At 32.0% G+C, this 7964-nt stretch overlaps 1 pseudogene; it reads right to left on the bottom strand.

The window, feature by feature from the left end:
* Positions 1–248: 248 nt before the first annotated feature.
* Positions 249–2729, bottom strand: LOC115949773 (annotated as a pseudogene).
* Between the last annotated feature and the right edge of the window lie 5235 nt (positions 2730–7964).

The raw sequence follows: 7964 nt of genomic DNA, 5'->3' as shown, positions 1-7964 counted from the left end.
AAACTATCACTACTGAAATTCACATGATCGTATTATCCGTTAGCACACTTGTAGCTTCCTTAACTCCCCCCCACTGCTGACAATACTACACCAAGGAGGAAATCATAATGTAAATTATTATTCAGAATATTAGATACAAAGAGTTCATGAAATGTGAAGTTATAAATAATTGGAACTAAGATAAATGAATTGAATAAACAACTTAATTTTTATACCATCTTAACCAACAGTAAAGAGATAAGTAGGACTTAGGAATACCACTCTATTGTACCTGATATGCATGGTGTGAGGATGCCATCTCCCCAACCACCATTGAGGTGCCAAGTGTGGTCATGAACAAGATGGAAATACTTTAGTATTTGGTTACTCTCAAGCATAGATTTGATAAAGGAGGCTCTCTTGAGCAATCGGTTTGGCACATCTAGTTGGTAGTTTGACACTTCTTTGTCTTCGGCCTGGTAGTTGGGCATCAAGCTAACCTTGGCATAGCGGCATATGAGAGAATATAGAGCGAAAGTTCCTCCTACAACAATAAAATTTACATTATAAAATGATGAATAGTTTGATGACAATGTATTCCTTGCTAGCAATTCTATATGTAACATATCAACACCATTCTAAGTTCAAAGCATTATTATTGACACACTAATATAGCATCACCCAATGTCATTTTCATTTTGTGTGCAAGTGTTATAATCAAGAAATATTAATTTCTTTCTAATTATCATCTAGCAATAAAAATAAAAATCCAAGAACTACAATAACTAATCTATTAAAACAAATTGCTAAGCATGAGAGAAGATTACCAATTACCATCGCCGTTATCGTTCGCTATCAGCACAATGAAAACATACTTGATCAAGGTAATTGTTAGGTTCTAAATGTTTAGAACAATTGGCAAATCGTGAACACAAATTTGTCTAGATATAGATCTTAGAGTCTATAGGTATTATTAGACAATGCTCAAGGTAATTCAAGTCAAGATTCAAGAATATACAAGATGTAGGAAGAAGATTTCATAATCTGTCTGGTTCGATCGATCGAAAGACAAGTTCAATTGATCGAAAGTCGTATCTGCAGAATTTTAATTAAGCCCAAACAGCAGTTCAAGCCCATTTAGGATTAGGGTTTCTAATCTACTTCTCCCAGTATATAAAGGAAACCTTAAGTACGTTTTTATGAGGCTTTTCAGAGAGAAAAGAGTGTGCCTCTTTTGTATTTAGGGTTTTGTTCCTAAAAAGCTCTCTTATGTCTTCTACCAGTGCTATTCCTTGAAGAATCTCAAGATCTGGTATTGTAGAAGTTGCTGCCTTCTCTTGTCATTAAAGGTGCTGATGATCTAAACCTTCAAGGGTGGTCTTGGAGTCACAAACAGGAGAGTTTGTGTTGCTAAACCTTTGAGTGGGATCTCAAAGTCACAAACGAGGGTGTTTGTGTTTTGCAAAAGCCAAAGAAAGAAGGAGTCCGTGGATTTGGAGCTTGCACGTGGTCGTGTCAGTAAGTTCTACTGGTTGGTAGCAATAAGAAGTCGAGTGTGGGGGCTTGTAAGTCTTATTGTATGAACTTCGATTCTTTCTAGTCGATTTGCTTTTTACCTTGAGGATAGCTAGGTTAAATCCTCCCCAGGTTTTTTACCGGTTTGGTTTTCCTGGGTTATCATATCGTTGTGTTATTTATTTTTCCACTGCTTTGCATGATATGATTGTTTGATTGTGATAACCTAGATTTGGAATTTGGACTAAGTAATAACTTGGCTAATTACCTAGGTTAATCCAATTGTATTTTAAGGGGTCTAAAAACCAACAGTAATTAAAATGAGTGAGTAAAAGATTAGAGAAAACACACCAAGCATATCGTCATTGTGCTTAACCACAGTAGGAAAAATGTCCGGTAACACATACAAAGGCGAGATGCCCAAATCACCATACACAACCCCAATGCTCTGAAATGCTAGCTTCATTCTGCTTCCCCAATCCAAGACCTACGCTCAAACACTTCAAATAAATAAATGATTTATTTATTTTTAAATTAAAAAAAACATTTTTAATAAAAAAATAAAACCTATTGCAATGAAATTTTTAAAGTAAATCGTTGCAGTATATGGAATTTTGCAACAAAAATCTAGTGTTGCATAAACTTATTGCTTTTTTTAACCCAAAAAAACCTATTGCAATGAGATTTTCAAAGTAAATCGTTGCAATATATGGAATTTGTTGAAACGAAAATCTAGTATTGCATAAATATATTACCTTGGAGTTTATTACAACAACTTGCATTGACTTTTTTGTTGTCGCGATAACACCTATTACAACGACATTAGTTGTTATTGCAACGTCTTTTTTCGTAGTATTAAGTCTTTTTTCTTGTAGTGTATTGTAAGAATAATAAAATTTGAGAGAGAGAAATAAAATACCTGAGAAGATTTAGGGACTTGATTGGAGGTGAATCTATCAGCCTCCAAATCGAAATAGTCAAGTCTAACAAGGATTCTAAAGCTAAATCCTGAGACAATAGCTATGCAACAGCCTAAATCTGTCACTACATCTCATTTCTGTACATTCAAAGTGCTTAAACAATGAGATGAGATTATGATACACACCTGTTAGGCATAGGATGACTCCTCCAACAAAAATCCATGCATTCTTCTTATTCCTAATGAAATAGTCAACAATATACATTGGATTGATTGCCTTTATAACCCCTGGATCATGCTTCACAAAGTTGTACATGCCAATAGTTCAGATGAAAAAAAACCAAATTGTTAGTACTGGAGCAAAACTTTAGCCAATTTTATCTATCCCAAATCTTTGAATTTGGAACAAAATAATCAAGATTCCTACTGAAATCCACATGATCGTATTATCAATAAGCGCACTAGTAGCTTCCTTAACTCCCCCCCACTGCTAACAATACTACTCCAAGAAGGAAATCATAATGGAAATTATTTTTCAGAATATTAGATACAAAGAGGTCATGAAATGTGAAGTTATAAATAATTGTAACAAAGCTAAATGAATTGAATAAATAGCTTAATTTTTACACCATCTTAACTAACAGTAAAGAGATAAGTAGAACTTAGGAATATCACTCTATTGTACCTGATATGCATGGTGTGAGGATGCCATCTCTCCAATCACCATGGAGGTGCCAAGTGTGGTCATGAACAAGATGAAATAATTTAGTATTTGGTTACTCTCAAGCATAGATTTGATAAAGGATGCTCTCTTCAGCCGTCAGTTTGGCACATCTAGTCGGTAGTTAGACACTTCTTTGTCTTCAACCTGCTAGTTGGGTGATAAGCTGACCTTGACATAGCGGCATATGAGAGAATATAGAGCGAAAGTTCCTCCTGCAACAATACAATTTACATTATAAAATAATGAATAGTTTGATGACAATATATTCCTTGCTAGCAATTCAATATATAACATATCAACACCATTCAAAGTTCAAAGCATTATTATTGACACACTAATATAGCATCACCCAATGTCATTTTTATTTTGTGTGCAAGTGTTATCATCAAGAAAAATTTCTTTCTAATTATCATCTAGCAATAAAAATAAAAATCCAAGAACTACAATAACTAATCTATTAAATCGAATTCCTAAGCATGATAGAAGATTATCAATTACCATTGCCGTTATCGTTGGCTGTCAGCACAATGAAAACATACTTGATCAAAGTAATTAACATGAGTGAGTTAAAGATTAGAGACAACACACCAAGTATATCGTCATTGTGCTTAACCCCAGTAGGAAAAATGGCCGGTAACACATACAAAGGCACATGCACAAATCGCTATACACAACCCCAATGCTCTGAAATGCTAGCTTCATTATGCTTCCCCAATCTAGGGCCTATGCTCAAACACTTCAAATAAATAAATGATTTATTTATTTTTAAATTGAAAAAATCATTTTTAATAAAAAAAACACCCTATTGCAACGAATTTTTAAAGTAATTCGTTGCAATATATGGAATTTTGCAATGAAAATCTAGTGTTGCATAAACTTATTGCTTTTAAAAAAATAATAATAATAACCTATTGCAACAAGATTTTCAAAGTAAATCGTTGCAATATATGGAATTTATTGCAATGAAAATTTAGTGTTGCGTAAATATGTTACCTCGGAGTTTATTACAACAATTTGCATTGACTTTTTTGTCGTTGCAATAACACCTGTTACAACGACATTAGTTGTTATTGCAACGACTTTTTTCGTTGTATTAAGTCTTTTTTTCTTGTAGTGTATTGTAAGAATAATAAAATTTGAGAGAGAGAAATAAAATACTTGAGAAGATCTAGGGACTTGATTGGAGGTGAATCTATCAGCCTCCAAATCAAAAGAGTTAAGTCTAACAAGGTTTTCCTAGAAAGTTTTCTACATTTGAAACTGTTGTCAGTCCCATGAATTGATCAACTTCTTGTTCATGTTCTTCTTATGACCTTTGTTGGGTTCTAAGACTTTAGGTTTAAATGTATTAGAATTTCATTTTGTAATGTTGGCAAACCATGATCAAAATATTTAGTCTTGTTTTAGACTTGTTAAAAGTAAATTTATGTGTAAAGTTGGAATCGAGTGTACTGCAAGATTTACTGTGTAAATCTGCCTGGCTCGATCGATCGAGAATTAAACTTGATCAATTGAAGCTCGTGCTGATTGTTTTTCTGTAAAATTTTCCAACTCAGCCCAAGCCCATTTGATGTGTAGGGTTTTATGTTTTGCCTTAAGTATAAAACGAAAAACCCTAGTCACGTTTTATAGTTGTTGTTTATGCTGTGTATGTGAATCTCTTATGAGATCTAGAGGTGTTTGCCTTCACATATACTTAGGGTTATCAAGAATCAAGATTATGTCAAGAACTTGATGATTAGTTCGGTTGCTGCATAAAGAGCTTAAAGATACACAAGTGGGAGTGCTTGTACTTGTTATGAATCCAAGAAAGAAGTAGTCCGTGGACTCGGAGCTGTCATGTAATCGTGGTAGTTAGTTTCCTACTTGAGGTAGCAATAGGATGTTAGTAGTCTAAGTCACTATTGTGTAAACTTCAATTCTTTTATAATGGATCTGTTTTACCTTGAGGATAGTTTGGTTAAATCCTCCCCAGGTTTTTTACCGATTTGGTTTTTCTGGGTTATCATATTATTGTGTTATTTATTTTCCGCACTTTACAATGATATGATATATTTGTGTTAACCTAGATTTGAATAATTTGACTAAATAATCACTTAACTAATTGACTAGGTTAATTTGATTGTGTTTTAGAGGGTCTAAAAACGTGCAACCTTTCTTCTATGAAGTCACTATCCTCCATCCCAATCGAAAACACAATATTTTGACCTATCTAAAGCTTCAGGACATAGGACTTTTGATGGAAATGAGAAAGCTCTCAAAGCAAGTTTATTTATGGGTTCTAAAATCCTCCAAGTAATAGCCTATTAATTGATAAGTCTATTGCAAATTAGTGATATTTTTTGCTTTTCTTTTTAATCATAATTTCTGTAACTATCAAATTCTTATAAAGAAAAATAGCAACCTTGTTAGATATTTAAATTTTGCACTAGCCTATATGGTAGAGATTTAATTTTGTAAGTAGTCTAATATTTGTTACAGTAAATAAAACAATATTATGATTTCCAAAAGTGACTCATTTCTTGTATTCTACTTTAATTGCTTTACTTAAATGCAAGGGGTTGAGAAGTTATGGATAGGAGTTTTTATATAGCATGCATGGTATATATATATATATATATATATATATATATATCAAGTTGTGCTCCACCAATTGTAAAATGCCATAGGTCCAACTTTTATGGGCAGACAATTTTTATTCCTTTTTTTCAATTTCTCTTTATTTATCAAATGGATAGATAGTGGGAGAGAGGGGGTGAGGTTTGAATCATATGCTTATGACACCATAACGAATGTCATTATTATTGGACTATAACTTTGTTCAATATTTAATGTTTTACTTTATACTAAACTAATTGTATAATGATATTTTTCTCAACCAAAAAAAAATTGCATAATGATATGTATCCAATTTTTTTTTTTTTCATTTTATTCTTTGTTTATATTATGAAGAAAGAAAAAATAGTATGCAACAAGTTTATTATATAAAGTAGAGTAAAAATTAAATTTAAAAAAAAAAGTGGAACATAAAAAATTGGATAGAGAATTTTCATTCTATGATTGACCAGTCATGATAATACAAATTATTTGTATCACTTTTTGTATTCCACTTTAATTTAAAAAAAAAAAATTGTATTCCACTTCGTACTCCATTTACAACTTTATCATTTATTCTTTTTACTTCCCTTATAAAATAATTGAATTTTAAAATTAAAAAAAAAACGCATGACATACCACAATGATACAGTATAAAGTAAAACATAAAAAATGGCAAGGTAAATTTGTATTCAATCCCACACACACGGTTTCACTCAAAATTTTTAATTACACCTTGCCACTTTGTTTCCTAATTTTCACCAGGCTATTCTTTTTTTCTTGTGCATTTAGATACGTTTATCTTTTTATTAAAACTCTCTCAAAAAATGGAAAAAAAAGAAGTTTATTTTTATATATAAAATTGCAGAGAAAAAGGGCCCTTTGGCCTTTTTAAAAAATCCCCCCTCCTCCTATATTTGTTAATAAAAAATTTAAAATTTTGTTTAAATTTTACTCAATTAACACCCACATATTTTATATAAAAAAATATTAATTTTTTTTTTTTTTTTTTTACATATTTACCTCATATATGAATGGAATTTTCATCCTTTTTCTCCAAAAAAAAAAATCGACTACCTCATTTTTTTTTTATATTAAAAAAAAAAGTTTAAAAGCTCAGGAGCATTAATGTCTAATCATTTTCCTGATAATATTCACTTTTATTCTACCATATATAACTCATTAATTTCATGAGTTTTTAAAGCATATGTTCATGAAAATATATGAGTATTGCTACAGACACAAACTATTTTACAACATTATTACAAACTACTGATATGGCTTTAGAATTTTCCAAATAGTTATTATAAGTAAAAATGTGATGTTAGTGATGGATCGATCCATGTTAGAACGAGTAAGAATTTGCCACATTTGTAAAAATATTGTGAAATAGTTTATACCTGTAGCATTACTCAAAATATATAAGTATTAATGTGACTCTTTATATATATAAATATATATATTTTTAAATGTATTAATACTCATTTAAAATTAATTAAATAGTACTACTATTCATTTAAAGTATTAATATCTCACTAGCTGCATCATTCTGTGACTATCTTCTGTCTTGAGACTACGCATGTAACCAGTGTCTTCCTGTCTTGAGATTGTGCATGTAACCAGTTTCCTCCTAAAACTCCAAGTGACCATCTTTTAATGGACAACAACATCAACGTCAGAGAGTATGGATGGACTGACAGTAGTGACTCCAATTTCAGTACTGATTTGTTTGAAGAAGAAATGGAGTCTGATCTATTATCAAGCGATGAAGATGAGGTGCCTTTTGCAAGGCATGGTCCTTTGGTTATACCTAATGCAGAGGATGTTGCAAGTCAAAGGGAACTTTGGAACTTTTGTGCCATTGGGTTTATAATAAACTATAGAAAATACTTCGTTTATCATTTACAACACATTATCAACCATGTATGGCGGATCAGAGGGAATGTAACTATTGTTGATAGGGATTCTTACTTCTACATTTTCCATTGTGAGTTTCTGGAGGATCTTCACCACATCTGCCATGAAGGACCTTTGGGCTGTGGATGGTGCCCTTTTGGTGGTAGAAAGGTGGAGACCTAATCTAATATTAGGGAATTTGAAAATTAACTTCGTCTCCATATGGGTTCAGTTCCACGGATTGCCTTTAGAGTACCAATACCCTAAGTTAGTGGAGAGAATGGGCAAGATGATGGGCATAGTGTAGCGCGTGGATTGGGAAGATACTCTTCCTAG

This window comes from Quercus lobata, chromosome 6, assembly GCF_001633185.2.
Source record: "Quercus lobata isolate SW786 chromosome 6, ValleyOak3.0 Primary Assembly, whole genome shotgun sequence".
Classification (NCBI taxonomy): Eukaryota; Viridiplantae; Streptophyta; class Magnoliopsida; order Fagales; family Fagaceae; genus Quercus; species Quercus lobata.
The sequence above is the reverse complement of the archived record's forward strand: the minus strand, read 5'-3'. Positions and strand labels throughout refer to the sequence as shown.